The 23,179-nt window shown below is 42.5% G+C and overlaps 1 protein-coding gene across 4 annotated transcripts in view; it reads left to right on the forward strand.

The window, feature by feature from the left end:
* The first annotated feature begins 211 nt into the window (after positions 1–211).
* The window catches only part of LOC116988365 (phosphatase and actin regulator 1-like), a 113,827-nt gene continuing 90,859 nt past the window's right edge, over positions 212–23,179 (forward strand). For 2 of the 4 annotated variants that reach the window (XM_033045011.1, XM_033045013.1), the window contains exon 1: positions 271–355. The gene's annotated coding sequence lies outside the window, so the exon portion shown is untranslated. Of the gene's footprint in view, positions 356–23,179 lie in introns of all 4 variants that reach the window. The other 2 variants (XM_033045009.1, XM_033045008.1) reach the window with 2 other exon arrangements.

Consider the following 23,179-nt stretch of genomic DNA (forward strand, 5'->3'; position numbering starts at 1 on the left):
CTGTGAAACAAAAGATTGACGTTCAGGCCCATTCCCTCCTTGAGCGACTCTCGTGCGCCCAGGCACAACTTCCGCATGGGCGGAGGGATACAGAGGCGGAGAAGGGTGAGGCGCGGGGCATGCCGGGGGTTGTAGTGCAGCTGCCCCCCACGCTTTGCGCAGGTGCTGAGGTCGCGGACTACAGTCCCCGTGAGGCGGCCAGCGGGCGGGTGGGTTTCCGCTCTGCCGGTGGAGGTGAGGCGGCCAGCGGGCGGGTGGGTGGCGGGCGCTGGGCTTCAGCAGCGCGAGCGGGCGGGCGGGCGGACGGCACTCGGCAGGCAGGGCGGGCACAACACGCCGCGACGCCCACAGACAGGTAGGTAGCCGGGGCTTGGGCTGCTGTGTGGGGCTGGGGGAGGGTCGCTCTGTGTGGGGGAGTGGGGGAGAGTTCACCGGGAGTGGAGACAAGGTGGGAATGGGGACTGTGGTGAAAGGGAGCGGGAACTGCGGACCGGGAAGGGTGAGGAGGGAGAAGAGTGGGAGATCAGGGAGAATGGGGAAAGGAAAGGGTTGGGGGAGAGGAGAGGTTGGGGGAGAGGAGAGTGTTGGGGGAGAGGAGAGGTTGGGGGAGAGGAGAGGGTGGGGGAGAGGAGAGGGTGGGGGAGAGGAGAGGGTGGGGGAGAGGAGAGTGTTGGGGGAGAGGAGAGGTTGGGGGAGAGGAGAGGGTGGGGGAGAGGAGAGGGTGGGGGAGAGGAGAGGGTTGGGGGAGAGGAGAGGTTGGGGGAGAGGAGAGGGTGGGGGAGAGGAGAGGGTTGGGGAGAGGAGAGTGTTGGGGGAGAGGAGAGGTTGGGGGAGAGGAGAGGGTGGGGGAGAGGAGAGGGTGAGGGAGAGGAGAGGGTGAGGGAGAGGAGAGGGTGGGGGGAGAGGAGAGGGTGGAGGGAGAGGAGAGGGTGGAGGGAGAGGAGAGGGTGGGGGAGAGGAGAGGGTTAGGGGAGAGGAGAGGGTGGGGGAGAGGAGAGGGTTAGGGAGAGGAGAGGGTGGGGGAGAGGAGAGGGTGGGGGAGAGGAGAGGGTTAGGGAGAGGAGAGGAGAGGAGAGGGTTGAGGGAGAGGAGAGGGTTGGGGGAGAGGAGAGGGTGAGGGAGAGGGCAGAGGAGAGGGTGAGGGAGAGGGTAGAGGAGAGGGTCGGGGAGAGGAGAGGGTTGGGGGAGAGGAGAGGGAGAGGGTCGGGGAGAGGGTTGGGGGAGAGGGTAAGGGAGAGGGTCGGGTAGAGGAGAGGGTGGGGGAGAGGTGAGGGAGAGGGTCGGGGAGAGGAGAGGAGAGGGTTAGGGAGAGGAGAGGAGAGGGTTAGGGAGAGGAGAGGGTTAGGGAGAGTAGAGGGTTAGGGAGAGTACGGCGTGGGGATCAACGAGAGGAAGGTGAGTGGCGATCGCGAGAGTAATTATTAAGGGATATAACATTATTAAGGGATTGGACAAGCTAGAGGCAGGAAACATGTTCTCGATCGATGTTGGGGGAGTCCAGAACCAGGGGCCACAGTTTAAGAATAAGGGGGAAGCCATTTCGAACTGGGATGAGGAAAAACTTTTTCATCCAGAGAGTTGTGAATTTGTTGAATTCTCTGCCACAGGATTAACTGGATGCATTCGAAAGAGAGTTAGATAGAACTCTTAGGGATAGCAGAATCGAGGGATATGGGGAGAAGGCAGGAACGGGGTACTGATTGGGGATGATCAGCCATGATCACATTGAATGGCGGTGCTGGCTCGAAGGGCCGAATGGCCATGAGAATGGAGGGAGAGTGGGGATCCGGGGAGAGGAGCAGGATCAGAGAGAGTGGGGATCAGGGAATGGAGGGGGTGGCTCTCTGGGAGCTGTGGGGTGGGGATCAGGGAGGGAAGGGGCGGATGAGTGGGGATCAGGGGAGAGGAGCAGGATCAGGGATAGTGGAAGGGACTGTCTTCATCAGTCTGAAGTAGGGTCCAAACCTAAAATGTCATCCCTCACAGCTGCCTGGCCTGCTGAGTTCCTCCAGAACTCGTGTTTTTGCTCAAGATTCCAGAATCTGCAGTTTCTTGTGTCTCCATTGTGTTGCTTTTAAGAACAGTATTAAAACAAAAGCAACTTGTGGTGAAATGTCAGGCCAGCCGTTGACGTCCTGATCACCAACCATCAGATTGCTTATTGTATGTTAACTAGTATTCAATTATCCTGTTTGATAATTGATATCTTGTTATAGGATTGTGGTGGTGGTGGTGTGAAGGGAGGAATTTGCTTCCAAATTGTTGCTCAACCTGGTTTTAAAATGTGATGTCTTGCAATGAAATGTAATGTTTTTAAGTGGGTCATGGAGAATTCTTATTTTGATCACTAAATTGCAACTATTCAACTCGGTCTGTTGGAAGGAAGTGCAGATAGTAGTTTACACCAAAGATAGACACAAAATTCTGGAGTAACTCAGCGGGCCAGGCAGCTTCTCTAGATAGAAGGAATGGCTGCCTGTCCCGCTGAGTTATTCCAGCATTTTATTCTATTCAGCGGCTTGCTTTGGAGCTTGCACTGATAACGACTGGAACTGGCATGGGAAATGAGCAGCTTTTATTTACGGGGAGGATTTGCGTACGAGGTTGCTCAGGGCCAGCCTCGGGTGTTTTGGGCATTAGAGGAACTTCGGAGGGCCCAGAACCTTATCAGCTGGAGATGAAATATCTGGGTTTATCTGCAAAAGGAAAGATAACCAGATCTGAGCACAATGGCTTGATTTGCAACAAAGTTTAGTATTGAGGACTATCAGCAATTAAGATATCCAGCACCATTGAGTGGAGAAATTAGCTGGGGAAGGTAGAGAAGGTTTGATATGGAGTATGAGTTGTGAAGGCAAATGGTATATTGGAGAGTATTTTCTGGACCAGGCAGGTTGAGAACTGATGATACGTTGCATACTTCAGTTTTATGTTATTGTGGCTCCTGAAAGTACGTAAATTTACATTTTTCCAATCTGAAGAACATCCTACAAAAATTCTGCCATGTACCATCTAACAGATCAAACCTGATTGAGTTGCGGAAGGGAAAGCGTTAAATTCACTCGAACTCAGTGGAGCACATTTTTAGTAAAGTCCAAGATTTTAATCTAGGTCATTTTTCTGTCTGCAAAGATTGAAAAGTATTAACAGCTTGCCCAGTTTACATCAGTAGATTGGTGGCTGAATATTTACTGAAAGTGTACCACACTTCGTCTTGTCGGGCTTGACTAAGAATCCAATTACAAAATGTTCCTATTGTATCTATAATTTTTTAGGAACATTTCTCCTTGGATTGCACATAACTTGAGCGATAAAAATCCAGCCAGTGCCTCAAAGGAATGATCTGTTTATGAATCAAATTGCAATTAGCAGTAGCAGTATCTGATTCACAACAAGACAAAACGCGAAATCATTCAAAATATTGGCAAAGTTAAGCAGGAGTGAGTTGAGATATCGTTTATGCACAGAATTGTTCTAATCTGAGATGCACCGCATGTGATGGTAGATTTAGTATCATCTTGTAAAAGGTTATTGGGTGCTTATAAAGGAAATTGATGGTTATAATAATAATAATAATAATAATAATAATATAATAATATATCTTTTATTGTCATTGCACGTCAGTGCAACGAGATTTAGTGTGCAGCTCCACTGATGTCCAAGAAAGGTAAATAAATACAATACATAAATAAACAAGCTGAATTGATTGACGTGACCATCTGAGGGAGACTGTCCAAAGGGGGTGGGTGGGGGGCACTCATTAGGGCCGGTTCAGAGCCGCTATAGCTCTTGGGATGAAACTGTTCCTGAGTCTGGAGGTTCGGGCGTAGAAGGCCTTGTAACGTCTGCCGGAGGGAAGAAGTTGAAACAGACCGTGGCAGGGGTGTGATGAGTCCTTATGGATGCTGAGGGCCTTCCTGAGGCACCGCGTGTGGTAGATGCCCTCCAAGGCTGGTAGCTCTGTCCCGATGAGTAAAGTATGGGTAAAGAGTATGGGTAAAGAGCTGCATAATGTGACTAATTTTATTGTCAATTAAAAGAGATAAGATGATAATGATGGGTCAAAAAGAGCTGGCATGCAGTAAGAAAGTTAATTTTTGCGACAGCATTCTCGAGTTCCATACTTTGCTAATATCAGAACGGGTTTCACATCTGATCTGGCTACAGTAACGTAGGAAATCAATTGTCCTTGTTTGCAGAGGCATGTTGGTGGGATCAATGGACCCTTGAAGATGAGCCAATCTTGTGTCGTGTTTCCTGATGACATCAAGGCACTAATTGTTTGCTATTCAAGTGTCAGCGTAAAACTTTGAATAATCTGCGTTAATTGTCTAGATAATAAACCAAACTGCTGCATTTAACACGTGCTGGACGAACTCAGCGAGTCAGGCAACATCTGTGGAGGTAATGGACAGGTGATGATTTGGAGCTGGATCCTTCAGTCTTCCATAGCCAAAACGTCACATGCACCTCGCCTCCACATATGCTGCCTGACCTGCTGAGTTCCTCCATGGTCCTACTGTATTTGGCTCAAGATTCCAGCATCTGGATTTTCTTCTGTCTCCATTGTGCTGCATTTAAGACCAGCATTAAGTAATAAAAAACATACTCGAGGTCAAGTGCCAGGTCACCTTCGACCTGCAGATTGCTTATTGTATATTAACCAGCGTGCTCCCGTTCTCACTGTCACTGTCACAGCTGTGCACATTGGACCCAGATACACAATGACAAACCCTTTCAATAGCCTGCAGCTTCAAACCCAATGAAATATTTAGAAGACAATCAATAGCTTTCAGAGAGTTGTGTCTTAGATTGAAAATCAAAAGATAACATTCTCGTTTCGCTTTTAAGCTTTTTATGCATTTTTGTTTTACCATTTGATATACTGAGCTGCTTGGAGTGTTACTGATATGAATCCCAATGCCTTAAGATCGTATTTTGTTGGTGATTGATGGGGGGTCAGAATTTAACTAGGTTGTGTAACAGAGCGATGTGCTGCACTGAGAGCGTGAACCATGCAGATTGGTGGAGGAGATGAAGGGTCTTCAACATGCAACCAAGAACAGCATCTGTCCTCCCAGCTGGATGTAGAATACCTAATTCTACTGCTTAGAAATAAGTTGGGGAGATATTATCGGTGTTCTAAAATATTTTTTTCCTTTCACCAGCCTTACGAGAACAAATTATGTCACCAGTTTTACATTTGCTGTGTGCACAAATTGGCTTTGCTAGAATTGGTTGACGAGATTTAAACTTTACAGTAACCCTTAGAGTTCTTTGGAGCATGTATAGGAAGGAACCGCAGATGCTGGTTTAAACTGAAGATAGACACAAAAAGCTGGAGAAACAGCAGTCAGACAACATCTCTGAAGAAAGGGAACAGGTGACATTTCAGCTCAAGACCCTTCTTCAAACCCGAAATGTCACCCATTCCTTTTCTTCAGAAATGCTGTCTGATCCGCTGAGTATTTTGGAGCATCCTGAAGTTGTGAAAGGTGCAACTTAATCAAAAGTTAATTAATTTTACACAAAAATCTCTGATCTTGACTGCGCTGCTTGCATGGGGGCAGATTTGTCCACAGCTTTTGAAAGGGAGTTGAATCTAAAAGCAGTCATTGGCTACAGAGAGAGGTGGGCCAGACAAAGTCCCATCATTTATTTATTTGTCTCTGTACTCCACAATTTAAGATTTGTAATAGAAAATAATTCACATGTGGCTAAAGTGCACATTGCCAGATTTTAATAAAGGCTATTTTTATACATTTTACTTTTATCATGTAGAAATTCCAGCAGTGTTTATACATAACCTCCCCCCCCCCCCCCCCCCCCCCCCCCCCCCCCCCCCCCCCCCTTCAGGGCACCACAATGTTTGGGACAGAGCAATGTATTGCAAATGAAAGTAGTCATGTTGCTGGGAGTCTGCTCTGGTAATGCTCTGCCAGGCCTGTATTGCAGCCATATTTAGCTCGTGCCTGTTTTGGGGCCTAGTCCCCTTCAGTTTTCTCTTCAGCATATAAAAGGCATGCTCAATTGGGTTCAGATCGGGTGATTGATTTGGCCACTCAAGAATTGACCATTTTTTAGCTTTGAAAAACTTATTTGTTGCTTTAGCAGTATGTTTGGGATCATTGTCTTGCTGTAGAATGAGCCGCCTGCCAATGAGTTTTGAGGCATTTGTTTGAACTTGAGCAAATAGGATGTGTCTATACACTTCAGAATTCATTATGCTACTACCATCAGCAGTTGTAACTTCAATGAAAATAGGTGAGCCAGTACCTTCAGTAGCCATACATGCCCAGGCCATAACACCCCCACCACCATGTTTCACAGATGAGGTGGTATGCTTTGGATCTTGGGCAGTTCCTTCTCTCCTCCATACTTTGCTCTTGCCTTCACTCTGATATAAGTTAATCTTCGTCTCATCTGTCCACAAGACCTTTTTCCAGAACTGTGGTTGCTCTTTTAAGTACTTCTTGGCAAACTAACCTGGCCATACCATTTTTGCAGCTAACCATTGGTTTGTATCTTCAGCTTTTTGTGTCTAACTTTGAATGGGCTTGGATTTGGGTGGTAAGGATGTGTGTAGAGCTCACAGGCTGCTATTCTGCAGAGATCCAGTTTATCGCCTGCTTTATGTTGATCACTTTTTGGGAGCAGCTGATCTAATTACACTTGTCACCTTAGGATGTGATAACTGCTGAGGCAGCTGGTGAAAATTGAAAGCTCTTTTCACTTTTTAAATTGTAGCATTTTGGATCTGTCCTACTTTCTACCATCATGTGCTACCTTCTATAGTGTTCCGGTATGCACAGGTTATCCCCTGTGTACTATCACACTATTGTATGGTCCCATGTACACTTTCCCAGGTATCTGTAAAGTCGTTACATTATGTTGGCACTAAGGCTAATACTGCTGTTTTCAATAAGTAAAATCACATATCTGACCATACATTTGTGACCTTTCGGGTCGAGACTCTAAACCCGAAACGTCACCTATTCCTTTTCTCCAGAGATGCTGCCTGACCTGCTGAGTTACTCCAGCTTTTTGTGTCTATTTTTGGTTTAAACCAGCATCTGCAGTTCCTTCCTACACATACATTTGTGAACAATTTTAAAAGCAGAGTTCGGATCTGGCTCAGCTATGATACTGTGCACAGTCATAGACCTTATGCAGCATAGAAATAGGCTATTCAGCCCATCTTGTCTATACCGACCAAGTTAGCATATTGGACTAGTCTCATTTGCCCGCATTTGGCATATAGCCATCTAAACCCTTTCTATCCATATATATGGCCAAATAACTTTAAAATAATAATTATATCCGCTTTTAAATTATATAGCCGTTTTAAATTGTATATTCAGAAAGCTTGTTCTTAAATGTTCATTGAAAGGGATAAAGCTGTGCTGAGAAGAGTATTCTTGTATGCTCAATGATTGTAGGGGCTGGCCATATGAGTGTGTGCTTGGGGTCTTGTGACTTCCAAGGTTTTTGTGTGGAAGACGAAAGAAGGCCAAGCAGTTTGGTCTCGTGTGTGAGCTCTTTCCATTAGTAGTATAGAGCTGTGAAAATGTTTTCTGGGTCAAGAAGTTTCAGATGTGAACTTGGCAAGTGAAAAGCTCTGTCCTCCATCTCGCTGTGATGTTTATAGTTCTCAGATTAATCACAAAGCAAGCAGAATTTCACTGCAACGTGCCCTTCACCTGAAAATGGTCCACCCTTGAGTAAGAGGTAACATCTTTGTAACATCATAAGAGGTAACATCTTTGAGTGATACTAGGAAAAAATGATTTGTTTTTTTAACCTTGGAGAGACCTTTTGCCGTGGCTTCTTGGAACCCGTGGTTCCCACATTTGAGTAGCCTGAAAGCATCTTGTTTGTTAATTAACATGAAGCTATTTCAAGCTGGTAAGGGATCGTGATTTAAAAGGATGAGGAGTCTGGGTAACTTTGAGAAAGTAGCAATTCTATAATCGGTTTCCTTTGAGTAAGCAGGATACAATCGAAAATTTTAAGAGAGTATTAAAACTTTTTAATAAATGTTTAGAGGGGTTTTGATCAGTATAGTGAAGCAGGATATAGCCAAAAGACAAGTGATAAGATAACTAGCCAACGGTCCAGAGTAAAATTGAAACTAAGAAATGTATTCTTGCATAGTAATGATCTCCAGTGCACAACCGAGAGAAGAAGATGCAATTAGAATGTTTTGTATGGAACAAGATGAATGCAAAAGCAATACATTTGTTCGGCTCTGGAGAAAGAGTGTCAGAGTTGGACTAAATCGGTAGAGCTATGAGTGCCTCCCATGCTGTAAAATTCAATGCTTCAGCTACCTTGCACCATGATAAGGAGGTAGTAGGAGTCTAATCCTGTTCTTGGCTGCATTGTGTACTTTTTCTGCAGGAATTGATGGATAAAGACAACCCTCTCTCACCCTCTCTGATTCCCTGCACCTAAGTGTGAACCCTCTCGCCCACTTTACTGGCCGACTCCTTGCATACCTGAGGAATGCAAGTCTACATGACTAGCTTCCACACTGGAGATTCCTAGTTGAACTGTTGTTTTAATTTGGTCACATCCTTGCTTCTGAAAAACTTTAGCTGCACTAATTGTAAGGGTTTTTAAACTGATGGACACATTTATCCAAAGCTGGGTACTGTTGCACACAGTCTATACTTCCACATTTATGGTGTTCCATCAACTACTTCCACTTCGGTTGCGGTTGGATTGACCTACAGTTATGACTAATGGCTCTCAGCAACACTTTCGATTAGAACAAGTTGACCAAATCGTCCTTCCTTTTCTCCATGGCTGAAATGACAGATGGAAACTAATGGGTTGTGGGAGCCGTGAGTGCTTTTGTCGTAATATTTGGAGCCACGTAACCTTTAACTAACGTATTACTTTATATTGGTCCGACACCGTTACTGTGCAATGTGATAGTCAGCTGGACATTACCGCACCGCCTGTCCTTTTGGAAAAGTTCTTTCAGGTCAACACCTTTGACCAAAAATCCATATGGCAGTGGTCAGCACAGAATATCCTGCAGGTCAAGATCTCGATGGATCCTGTGGCACGGTTCCTTGAGCAGACTGTCCAGTTTGTCTGACTTAATGCCTCATCACCAGGTGCGACTAGGTGCTGAGAGCTCTCTTATACCTACATTAAGGAGGCAATTAAACACACCTGAGCAATTACAAACACCTGTGGAGCCATGTGTCCCAAACATTACGGTGCCCTGAAATGGGGGGTACTATGTATAAACACAGCTGTAATTTCTACATGGTGAAACCAAATTGTATAAAAATGGCCTTCATTAAAATCTGACAATGTGCATTTTAACCACATGTGATTTTTTTTCGATTACAAATCTCAAGTTGTGGAGTACAGAGGCAAATAAATAAATGATGGGTCTTTGTCCCAAACATTATGGAGGGCACTGTACATTTACAGATTTATTTAGAAAATTATAGACAACTCTAGGATGTTAAACAAGGTACCATTAACCACAAAAGTGAAATGTCACATTAATCGGATGGACTTTAAATTGTGAGATTGCCATTTTAGCATTTCCTCAACATGTTCATGCTGTAATGTATATTATACGTCGCAGGGTTTCTATCTCTTTGTTTGAGTGCTAATGCAAGTCCAGTGAGGTCCAATTCCTTGGAGGTTTAAACCGTTCCTTCACAAATGCTATGCAACCAATATGTGTTTTTTGAATGGCTTGATATTGTTGGCATCTTTCATATTTTCCCTGGGCTCTTTCTGATTCTTACTGGAAAGTATTGCTGAATTGTGTGTTTTAACATTTCAAATTTTCTGCATGAGATCATAGATTTCTTATACGAATGTGATATTGATTCGCTTACAAACAGATCAATTCTATTTTCTCTCTAATATAAAACTGGCACTTTAAATTAATCAAATAAGAAAGATGGGTTTCAATTGTAAAAAGATTTACAGAGTTGCCTAATTTTTGAGAAAACAGGCTCCGAGGGCATTTTGCTTATTCCTATTTAAGTTTTCAAATGAATGACACTGGAAAATCTGGTTTTTAGTGTCCATCCTGCGTTAACTTGTGGAGAAAATTGTGGACTGTTTAGTGAACTTTTGTCTTTTTCAGTGGTGCGTCATGAAGGTGCTGTGTTTGGAAATCTTGGACATTGACCCAGTGATAATGCAGGGTAAACAAATGATAAAGTCAGGATGGAATATGACGGATGCAGATTGTAGAGTGATGATAATGTTCTGAGTTTTTGTGTTTCTTTACCTTGGATTCGTTTTTTTTAAACAAGGTAATGCTGAATGTTATGAATATTAGATGACAAGATGCCAAATTTCCATTTGTCATTCACTTGCAGTTCCATATTCCCTATGCACACTTCACCCACATGGGAAACCATAATTTAACTTTGTGGGACTTGATTTCACTTTAATAGTATGTGAAATGTGAAGATTGTGTGAATAAGAAAGATGAATACATAATATATAACTTCAAATGTTGCCCAGGTTTGTGGTATGAATTATGTTTATGACGGCCCTGGAGCTAAATGTATACGGGAAATTATAGTCCAATTATCATTTTGATTGTGACAAAAACAGATCATGGTAAACTATTGGTTTTGCTAGTAACTTGTTGAAACCAGAGGAGTATAAAACAAATTGTCCGATGATTATTTTACTTTTATCTAATTGCTGTTTGTGGGACTTGCTATGTGCAAATTGACTTGTGTCTCTTGTAATGCTGCTGGACATCAAGCCTGCTTTATTGGCTTTTTGTCGCTTTGGGAACTTGACAATTATGTCAGTCATTGCAAAAACTAGACAAAGGAGAGGTCTGGAAAATGGAAAAAAGTTACAGTGGCACAATAATAGATGTATGATAGGGTTTCCAAAAAAAAAATAGAGGATACTAACAAGCCGTCAAGTGTTTGATGTTGAAAAGGGCCCAGGGCGGAAAGCTGTTCTATTCACAACCACAAACATTCCTCACGTTGACAAGAATGGAAAATAATCCATATCTTTGCTCAATTTTTTTTGTATTGTAAGTTATGGCTTGTCTCTGTATCCTTGAACTAGGAATTAGCAATTTTGTTTTCCTGCTAAGTTTTGCCCTTGATATTATGATGTGTGTTATACAACATAAAGTTTGTACACATGTGCATGGTAAAATAATTGAGGACAAATTCTGCCAGTGGTCGCAAAATCTGCAGCTAGCATTCTTGTATTTTGTTTTACATGCATTTGTTCTGAATGCATTATGTGCAAAAGTACTAATGCATTGATCATTTAATGGGACCTGCTTATGTTATTCCAACATTGTTTCCTCTAATTATAATTATCTCTGGTTGAAGAAGAAAATTGGCCAAGAAGTACCCAAGTAGCAAGTCCAAAATACTTTGGAACTTGAAAACTGGTTTACTTTTTACTGAATTTGGCCCTTCGAGCCATCACCGCCATTCAATATGATCATGTCTGATCATCCAAAATCAGTGCCCCGTTCCTGCTTCAAGTTCAAGTTCAAGTGAGTTTATTGTCGTGTCCCTGTATAGGACAATGAAATTCTTGCTTTGCTTAAGCACACAGAAAATAGTAGGCATTTACTACAAAACGGATAAATGTGACCATATACCATGATATAAATATATACACACATGAATAAATAAACTGGTAGTGCAAATAACAGAAAGTGGTTGCTAATAATCAGAGTTTTGTCCGAGCCAGGTTTAATAGCCTGATGGCTGAGGGGAAGTAGCTATTCCTGAACCTGGTTGTTGCAGTCTTCAGGCTCCTGTACCTTCTACCTGAAGGTAGCAGGGAGATGAGTGTGTGGCCAGGATGGTGTGGGTCTTTGATGATACTGCCAGCCTTTTTGAGGCAGCGACTGCGATAAATCCCCTCGATGGAAGGAAGGTCAGAGCCGATGATGGACTGGGCAGTGTTTACTACTTTTTGTAGTCTTTACTTTCTCCCCATATCCCTTGATTCCGTTAGCCCTAAGAGCTATATCTAACTCTCTTGAAAACATCCAGTAAATTGGCCACCACTGCTTTCATTGGATAAGTGAATAAACTCTCATCTTTTTTAATCTCCCTGGTGCCCCTGAGGTTTTTCATAATATTTTAAAATAAAAATGTACGATAATAGAAGATGTTGGAATGGGCAGACAGATATGTTTGCTGCTGTGGGAACTTAAAGGTTTCTTGAATGTTCAGCAGGATTGTGCGCAATTTGCTTGAGCCTGGGAATGAACTTGAGGGGCTCTATAACCAAAGTGAGCAACTTTTAGTAGATGCTGTGAGTTTGGTGAAGGTCTCTTGTTAAAACAGGAAGTTTCCTTCACTCTGCTCCCTGCTATTTAAAGGAAAAAGTTTGTTGCATGCAGATAGTATACCAGAGGTCAGTCTCATTTGTGGGAAAGTGAACAAGAAAGATCAGATGGGTGCTCTCATTTTTATCAATGTCCAGATGTGGTACATGAAGAAATTCATATCGAAAATGACCAAATGTGGGATTAAACTTTTGTTAAATTGCTCTGTTCTTTTTCGGAATATGCAATATTAATTTTCTCCGGGTACACTGATTGCCTCCCACACTCCAAAGAAGTGCAGGCTTGTAGGCTAATTGGCTTTGGTGAGTTGTAAAATTGTCTCTAATGTATCTAGTAGGTTAATATACGGGCTGGTCGCTGGTCCGCAGGAACTCTGTTTGGCCTGTTTCCGCGCTGTATCTCTCTGAAGTCTCTACTCTAAAGTCTAATTGATCATTGGGAGTGAACGTTTTGACGTCAGACTTCTCTGACTCTCAAACATCAGAGGCAAGAGAGGCATTTACCTTCTACGTCCAGAGTAGATTAATTTAGTGGTGCAAGAATGTGTATTGTTATGAGGTTCTTTAATAAAATATAATTCAAATGGCTAAATACTGTAGAAGTGAGATTGGGTTCAAATGAGACATTAGTAAACAATATTATGATTGTGAAATTTCTTTTGAATGAAAGGAATGCATGTGTCTGTCAATGTTTCCAGCAGTCGATTGTAAAATCATTCCATACCATCTAGTCCATACCAGTCTGAAGAAGGGTCTTAACTCGAGACGTCACCCATTCCTTCTATCTAGAGATGCTGCCTGTCCCGCTGAGTTACTCCAGCATTCTTTGGTCTATCTTTTGGTTTATCTTTGGTGTAAACCAGCATCTGCATTTACTTCTTACCCATATCATGTATATATGATTTTTCTCTTGTCCTTTGGTCCAATACGTGGGCAGCCACATTTGCTTGTACCATCTTCATTTGTGGTTTTATCCATTCACAGTGTGTCCAGCAGGAAAGTTACAGATGAAGTGCAGAATTCATAACTCTCCTGGTTAAATGGCCTGGCCATACCTTAGAATGGAATAGAATGCCTTAGAATAGAATGCCTTTTATTGTCATTCAAACTACTTGGTTTGAATGAAATTGCATTTTCTACAGTTTTACATTACAGGAGCCGCCAGCTCCTCGATGTTAGGCCCAACGACATCGGAGACCCGACAGGGAAAAAGTCGGGTCTCCGTACAGGGAAGAGATTAACGGTTTCCCCCACAGCCCCCACATATACTAGCAATGTTACAAAATTTTGAGATTTAAAAAATCAAGTCTGTAATTTATCCCATCAGATAAAGCATAAAAATAAGTTTAATTTGACACCTAATTCACTTTCATATCTCAAGTATTTAAAAAGTTATGGCCATTTTCATACTGGGAAATGAGCATCTTGTTCCCTATTGATTTTCTATGGACATAACAAAAAAGCTGTGATCGTGAACAGTCAAAAGCCCATAACTTTCTTAAAAATTAAGAGAACTGAATGAAATTTTCAGTTATCATAGATTGAAGCATTCTGAAACAAATATACAATAATCTTACTTGGATGACCTGAAATTAAAGCATATAATTAGTTAGTTACCTAATTGTAGCTAATTTCAGACTTCAATTACTAGATCTAAACATCTATCCATTTCTTAATAAATGATTAACATTTTTAAATAGCCTAAATGTCCAAATAATATTCACAAATAATTCACAATAAAACATGATTTTTAAATCTCATTTACATTAATTTATAGGCCAAATGGAAGGAATTTCGTGTTTAATTGTTGTAAATAAATGCCCATTTAAATCAGCTTTCCAGTGGGTTCCTGTGGAACGCGCTGGTTTAGAACGTTCACATTGCGGTAGATTTGTGCCCCCAAATGCCGAGAAAAATACTGCGGGATATAATGGGCCCAAATTGAGCTACTCGCAATATTAAACTTTGTATAAAGGGATCTTTAGAAGCCCTTTTTAATGTAAAAATAAGCTACATACCCTCTGTGGTTTGCTCTATGGGACCCTGCGGTTGCTGGCGGTCGCGGGTTTAGAGATTGATTTTTAAACTACTATAACTATTATTCAAGGCCTTTAAACCTAATAATAGCTTTTGCGACGGGGTCTTCCAGCGATTTTTCGTTAATAATTAACTAGGCTGAACATTTTCGATTGGAACAGCTTAGAGAAAATCGCGTTTTAAACCCGCCCCCCTCTAAACGGCGCCAAAATCGCGCACACTTGCAGCGACAGATTTTCAACGACGCTTCAGGTAGGCTTTGCAACATACCTACATATACTCAGCTAAAAAAATAATAAAAACTAGACTCAAGACATACATTTAACAAGACAAAAACATTTTTAAAAGACAGACAGACTGTAGTCGAGCTGCTGCCAATAGGCGCCGTCACACTATAACCTTGTGAACAGGTTCACACATAGCTATATCTCTATAATCCATGATGCTCCGGTGCACAAATTGCTTATTTTGTCCTCTACTATTACTGCACAATAGAGCATACACAGTTGTTTAGGTTCAGAATTCCAAAGTTTTTTATTCGTGTATGGAAAAATGGAATATAGAGCACAGGAGGCCATTCATTCTGTTGTGCTGATTGTTCACTTGATAGATTATAGCAGTCCATTTGCAACTTTGTTTTATTTCCCCATGAAAATTAAACTTCTAGTGCTTAAGATCCAATGAAAAAGTAAATCTCTGGTTTTGTTTTGTTTCAGGGATTTAACATTTTGTCCAGAATTCCTTCCTCTCATAGAGAGTTTTCTAAAACATTGGAGCCCATAAATACACTAAAAATCATCACCAATGATTCAAGAAGAGGCCATTGTCTGATTCCTTTTGACTTCATGTGCATTATATATTGTCTGTTCTATCCAACCATGTCTTAACACCATCACTACCTTTTGCCAACCATCCAGGATTGCACCAGAGTCTTATATAACTAGCTCATTTCCTCGACAGTGCTGTAAGTAACTCCTGAGGGCAAATAGTAGATGAACACTTCGAACTACACTCAATGTCTTTTTGAAGAATCATCCAATTTGGAGTGAAAGATTATTTGCTTTTTGAAAATTAAACCAAATGGTAGAAATTATTATAGATAGCTTCTGTTTATCATTCTGCTGATGGTGTTCGGTTTGCGATGTCGCAGCATCTATTTAGCTTTAGGATTGTTTCTAGGTGGCTGTGAGAAAACAGAGCACTACATAGTATGTGTAGGAAGGAACTGCAGATGTTGGTTTACACCCTATAGACGCAAAATGTTGGAGTAACTCAGCGGGACAGGCAGCATCTCTGGAGAGAAGGAACGCGTGATGTTTCGGGTCGAGACACTTCTTTAATCTGAAGAAGGGTCTTGACCCGAAATGTCACATTTTAAGAATAAGGGGTAGGTCATTTAGAACAGAGACGAGGAAAACCCTTTTCACCCAGAGAGTTGTGAATCTGGAATTCTCTGTCTCAGAAGGCAGTGGAGGCCAATTCTCTGGATGCTTTCAAGAGAGAGTTAGATAGAGCTCTTAAAGATAGCAGAGTCAAAGGATATGGGGAGTAGGCAGGAACGGGGTACTGATTGTGGATGATCAGCCATGATCACAGTGAATGGCGGTGCTGGCTTGAAGGGCCGAATGGACTACTCCTGCACCTATTGTCTATTGTCATCCATTCCTTCTCCAGAGATGTTGCCGGTCCTGCTGAGTTACTCCAGCATTTTGTGTCTATCTTCCGAGCACGACATAGATGAATGCTATCAGTGATTCTTGGAAAATGAGCAGGTTTCCAGTGTTATTTCTGAGTGTGAATTTGTAGGTGGCTGTGAAGAGGCAGGGATCAAAGAGTGCTTCTATATTTGTACTCTGGCACTGTTCAGTATGGAAGCTCTTGATTAATACACCAGGTAACAACCCTCCCCTTTGAGACATAAATAAAAATCCCTTTGAAGCAATGGCCTAGTTTTGAATCAATTATGCTTCCCCCCCCCCTTTGTCTGCCAGTTTTTCATTTGCTTCCCTTCGATAAGCACATCTTTCTTTACTAAGTTCTGATTCACAAATTATCCGCCTGTACCCTACAAAGATTACAGTAAATAACCAGGCTCAATGTTATTTGCCCATTTCTGAAATCTTAAAGCTTCTACAATGCACTGAATGCCATCAAAAAGCACAGGTAGTATTGCTATATGCGTGCTTCCATTAAACTAATTGAATATAACATGATTGATGACTTGGGAAACATTATTTGTTGTACGTGGGCTGAATTGGTTATAACTCAATTTTGATCGGAAGCTGGAGAACCATCTCAAAACTACTTTGGAAATTGGCAAACGGGGGAGAAAAAAAAAGCTGTCTTGGGTGAAAAACAGTTTGGGTAAAGAATTATGGTTTCCATGCAACCTTTCTGCAATAATTGGATACTATTGTCTCTTGAACACATGGTTGCTAGTTTGAACAATCACTTCTATTGACACTTGTGCAGTGATACTCTATTAAAGAGTGTTACATACAAAGTTTAGTATTTTTAGCATGCAATAACAAAATAACATTTATAGCTGTAGGATCGAGGGCTGTCCTGATGAAGGTGTGTGGGATTACTAAATTATTTAATAAGGTGGAAGACTTCCACTTCAAGAGCGAATAAAGATAGGGGATAATAAATGCAAGATAACTACCACACAAACGGCAGGTGTAAGGAACGAGCTGCCAGAGGACATAGTTGAGGCAGGGACAATTGCAACGTTTCAGAAATAATTAGACAGGTACATGGATAGGACAGGTTTGGAGGGATATGGGCCAAACGCAGGCAGGTAGGACCAGTGTAGCTGGGACATGTTGATCGCTGTGGGCAAGTTTGGCTGAAAGGCTTGTTTCCATGCTGTAAGACTGACTGTTATCTACAATAGATTCACCAGACAATCCAGGAAAAACTTTGATTTTAATATTGGTTAGAATGTGGAGCTTTCTGGCTGCAAGCGTGTTTGAGATGATTAATGTCGATGTATTTATGGAAATTGCTTGGAGATGGCACAACAGAATATGCTGTCAAAGACGAAGGAAGTCGGGTTGAAAAAGGCTTGTGTGTATCATAGCACCGTGGGCTGACTGGCTGGGCTGAATCTGTTGTCTATCTGCTAATTTAGCTATCGCACTGATGTAAAATCTGGTAGCTAGTGTTTAAATCTACAGCAATTAAGCTGAATATAACCTGGAGCTGAAAGGGTGGGGAGTGAATCAACACAAAATATCCAGATTATGTACTAAGAACCACTCCCAATGATACTGGTTCTGATATGAAGGCTCTACATATTTTTAAAAAGTGCATTGTTTAAGGTGCTTGGGAAATTCATCATGCAGCCAGTTGGTGCCCGCTATGATTTGCAACTGAGTAGTCAAGGTGTTCCTTGCACTGACCTGGAGTGAGTCATTTGGGAAAACCCTGACCTACTGAAGTTGATTGGCATGTCGCAGTTAAGTGGCTTTTTCACGGGGCGACTTGACGCAAGAGTGAACCAGAGTTTAACATCGTGGGAACCTCGTGCGATAACAGTACGGCATTCGTGGACCACCGTGGCGCTAACGGCAGGTAGTCGTGTAACTTGGTCACTCGGGAGAAAATTCAAGAAAGTTTGAATTTCTCCAAGAGTGACTTGTACACTTGTGGTTGAGCATTGCAACATTGTATGAACGTAGTGGCCAGTGCGATATCCGTAATAACTCTTGCGGGTACCGTGGGAACTCCTGCGAACGGTGAGTAACTGAGCAGTTTGATTGTCAGTGCTTGTTTTACCTCATTGTTAAATAAATATATTTTTTACTATCAGATTGATGTCTGCAATTCTTCATTAACACATCACTACAAGATGAATGTCTCTAATGTTATAATCCCTCTCATGCTGAAACACAAAATAGTTGAAGGGAGGTGAAATAATCACATTTTCATTCTTTTTCATTTTTGAGTGTTCAGGTACCTCACTTGCTGAGCTATTTTACTCCAGCAGTTTGTGTCTCTTTTTGTCTAAAGCAGTTTCTAAGACTGTAGGAACTCTGCGGGCCAGGCAGCATCTACGGAGGGAAATGGACAGGCGACCCTTTCTTCAGGCTGCCTTATCTCTCTCCCCCCCCCCCTCCCCCCTCCCCCCTACTCCCACCCACACACACAAATGCTGGAGAAACTCAGTGGGTGCAGCAGCATCTATGGAACGAAGGAAATAGGCAACATTTCGGCCCGAAACGTTGCCTACTTCCTTCGCTCCATAGATGCTGCTGCACCCGCTGAGTTTCTCCAGCATTATTGTGTACCTTCGATTTTCCAGCATCTGCAGTTCCTTCTTAAACACAAATGCACCGAGTTCCTCCAGCATTTCGTGTTTTGCTCAGTATTCCAGCATCCGCTGTCTCCCGCGTCTCCAATAAAACAAAACTACTGTCAAAAGGGTGAAGAATAGGGGCAGAGATAGATACATTCCTGATTAGTGCGGCTGCCAGGAGGTTATGGGGAGAAGGCAAGAGAATGTGGTTGAGAGGGAGAGATAGATCAGCCGCGATTGAATGGCGGAGTGGACTTAATGGACCGAATGGCCTAATTTTGCTCCTATAACTAACAAAGATAGTAATTGTTAGGGAAATGTAGTTATTAAAGACGAGGGGGAGCAGAAATGGGCAGTCTGGGATGGCTCGCGAGATACTTGCATAGAGGCACAAACGTTAAAGAAAGGGCAGATAAACAGAGAGGGGGAGGGGAACTTCCCTCAGTGCCCATCTGTTACCATTAATTGGACAGTTCGGTCTGTGAAACGCAACACGCCAGCCCCGACATCCAGCCCGGTGGTCAGTCCTTTGAAGATAGACACCAGTTGCTTGGAGCAACTCAGCCGGACAGGCAGCAAATCTGGAGAGAAGGAACGGGTGGCGTTTCGGGTCGAGAGCCTTCTTCAGACTGAGGTCAATCCCCTGCATGGATAACAGGAGTCCCAGCCAACACGACAATCGCCCGCTGCACAGTCTCGGAGCTTCCACTGCGAAAACAGTGCCTACATTTGAGCACTTATGTAACTGAACCATCCTAACACCAACCACAGAGCATTCCTGAACTACTACCTACCTCATTCGAGACCCTCGGACTATCTTAGATCGTAAACTCACTGGCTTTATCGAGTTACAGTGTGGAAACCGGCCCTTCGTCTCAACTTGACCATACCGGCCAAAATGTCCCATCGAAACTAGTCCCATCTGCCTGCGTCTGGTCCATATCCCTCCCAACCTGTCTTATCCATGTACCTGTCTAAATGTTTCTTAAATGTAGGGATGGACCCAGCCTCAACTACCTCCTCTGGCAGCTTGTTCCATACACCCACCACCCTTTGTGCGAAAATGTTACCCCTCACTCAGATTCCTATTAAATCTTACCCCCTCACCTTGAACCTATGCCCTCTGGTCCTCGAATCCCCTCTGTGGGCAAAGGACATATATTACCCTGGACTCTGCCTATTTCCCTGCCTGTTCGTCTCATGGTTTTGTACACCTCTCAGCCTCTGTCCCCAGTGTGGAGTTAAGGGCTTGTTTATGGGCGCCCTGGGCTGAGAACTCTGGAGGATGGGTTTTAGACTTTATCGGGAATCGAGATAGACCCCGTAATGCAGGAGCAAAGAATCGCAGACGCTAATCTGCATTGGAAAGACACAATATGCGGGAGTAACTCAGCGCTGAAGAAGAGTCCCGACCCGAAACATCATCTATCCATGTTGTCTAGCGATGCTGCCTGAACCGCTGAGTTGCTCCAGCGCTTTGTGTCTTTCCACTAGACCTGTAATAAGTCTCGGCTGGGTTTTTACTGGGATCTCTGGTGTTTAATAGACGTCCTGGTGTTGTTTTTGACCGGGTTTACTACTGACAGTATTTAATCAGATCCATATTAAATCATTTCCCCTTCACCTTAAACCTATGTAATCTGGTCCTCGATTCGCCTACTCTGGGCAAGAGACTGTGCATCTACCCGATCGATTCCTCGCATGATTTTAAACATTATCTTGCACACAGCGTTGTTCCCTTCACCTTGTATACACCATTTATGGCTCGATTGTTACTATTTATTGTCTTGTCTACTGACTGGTTAAACGTTTGAAAGTTTCACCTCTCAGTAGATAATAAAATAAGACGACCATCACGGTCAATGTGAGACAAAGTCTTTATTCCTATTTGACAAAATAAAAAGACGACTTCTTGCACATATTGAGAGAAGGTGCATCACACCAAACAACATTTGTCTAAACAAAACCCAGATTATTCTTCAGCTCATTAAAGAGCTCGGGTGAAATTCTGACAAAGTTTGTGAATGCACTTTTATCCTCTTCGCACAGCACATTAAGCAGCTGATCATATTGTCCAAATTGAGGTCTCCGTTGAAAGATGGGCTTCACCCAGTGAGACTTCCTCTTAATTCTCTTTTTAATTAATCTCACCCTTCTGCCTTCACGCAAGCGTTCTCGATGCACATAGTGGGCTGCTGCATACAGCGCGTCAATGAAAATAACCACCATCCTGTACTCGAAAATACTTAGTATAGGCATGTCTCCAAATGAGCCAATTCAACCAAGGGAGGAATATAGTGTGTGAAAACCCCCAATATAGTGTGTGAAAACAAAGTAACATCATTTGTGCCACGTGATTAACAACACTACAGTTCACGATGTTCATTCAAGATTAACGGGAAAGCTCGGGAGACGGACAAGTCACTCGCACAAATAACAGAAATGCCGAGTACCGTGGGAACTCTTTATCTACCCCCCGTTATATCGTGCGAAACTCGTGCTGGACCACGACCACTTCACTCTGGTGACATCTTGCGTCAACTCGGCCCGTGAAAAAGCCCCATTACTCTTGATCTTATCCATGCAGGGCTACTGTATGTCAGTTGACTTCAGGGTAGTAGTAATTGTACAGGGTAGAAGTTAAACCGAGCTTCACAAAAATCTTAAGTTTCAGCAGAATGGAAGACTTGCTTGCTTTCCATGCAGTCAACCAATTCGCTCAAATGATATACATAATTTTTTTTTCTAGGTTAAGGAAAGAGTTCTAACTTCTTCATTGTTCTGGTGATAATTGAGTATAGGCAATTTCTGGGTAACAAATGGGATCTGTTTCTGCAGGTGTCCATAGGATTTCCCCCCCCCCGCGCAAGTCAGAAATTACTGAGGGGCAAAATTTTCATTCAGGGTAGTGGGTATATAGAATGAGCTGCCTGACGAGGTAGTTGAGGCAGGTACAATAACAGTATTTAAAAGACACCTGGACAGGAACATGTATAGGAATGGTTTAAAAGGATGTGGGCCATCTGGCCAATTGGACCACTTGGGTAGAGGCATCTTGGTCGGTATGGACTAGTCAGGCCGTAGGGTCTGTTTCCTTGCTGTATCTCTCTACATGCCCGTTTAGGGGCAGAAATAATCATTTCACAAATGCAAATCAATTTCTACCATTGCATTTTCTGTAATGGAAAGCTCTTCCAAGCAAAACTGACGATGTATGAATGGAATAAAGACCCATTTGGTGCATTAATGCCTATTTTGGGAAGGAAGCTCTGCCTCTATGCTCAGTCTCACACCTGTGACTCCACTACCAATGTAGATAAATCTTAATTTAGCCTCTTGAATGGCTGAGCAAGAAACTCAGTTGCATCATCACATTCTCTGGGGAACTCCCGGTTAAGTAAAATATGATATTTAGATAGAATATTTGGCTTTCTGGTTTGTCATGTGACTAGATATCTGAAAACTTATGTTTTTTCCATTTTATACCAATCTGATATTATTCATTCTTCCCCCTCCCAAACCAAGTATTAATTTAATTCCACGCTCCTTGATTTTGATCAAGAATCGGGTTGTACAATGGTGCGCATTGAACAAAGTCTTTTGATTCCTTTATGATTGACTGCCATTTTGTATTCGTGTTGCTGGACTTATTTGTGCAGAGTTGTACTCCTGTCTTCAGCCTTGCACAGAGTTTAACATTTTTTTTCAATTTATTAAAAACCCTGCTGTTTACACAAAACTGTGTCTTCGTAAATCACTGACCTCGTTGCCTTTCAAGCAGATCCTGTAAGGAAAGAAAAATTGTGGCTGAAAATATTTCGCAAATATGCTCATGACCTCTTTAAATCATGTGGCTTTACATATTTAGAATGTAGCTTGCTGTAGTTTCTTCTAAATGATCACTGCAGGTGTTCTGTTTATAAAGGATAATCTTACCAGCCATTTATTTTTTTTCCTTTACCTCTCGACTAGAATCATTACAGGACGAGGCAACAGGGGAATAGGCCATTTTGCATGTCATATCTGTGACGACCCTTTTGATAGATCTATTCACTAATCTCAATCCCTTACTCTCACCTCAAAGATGCACAGTGTAAACTTTAATTCCCCTTTTGAACATTTCAATTAAACCTGCTCCTCTCACCACCACAAATCACCGATTCCAGTTATTCATAGTCTGCTGTGTATTCTTTTCCTTAATGTTTGGTTATTTTACCAGATTCCAAAACTCTGATTGGCAACTCTCATACCCACTGTAAGCAAACTTGCTTAACCATTGTAACAATGCTTTTAACAATGATCCCAATTTCTGTAATCAATTTTGTAACTGAGGTCCCTCATCCTTGTTACACCATGCTGAATCTTCTCTGCACCATCTTTCAGACCATGACATCTATAAAAGAGATGGCCGACCTGTGGTATATCCAATAATTTTTAAATGTTCAGCGAATCTTGTATTGTCTCATACACTCTGGTTTTCATTGGATGGGCTGGATCCCAATTGCTGCTCTT

The sequence above is a fragment of the Amblyraja radiata genome, chromosome 27 (assembly GCF_010909765.2).
Source record: "Amblyraja radiata isolate CabotCenter1 chromosome 27, sAmbRad1.1.pri, whole genome shotgun sequence".
Taxonomy (NCBI): Eukaryota; Metazoa; Chordata; class Chondrichthyes; order Rajiformes; family Rajidae; genus Amblyraja; species Amblyraja radiata.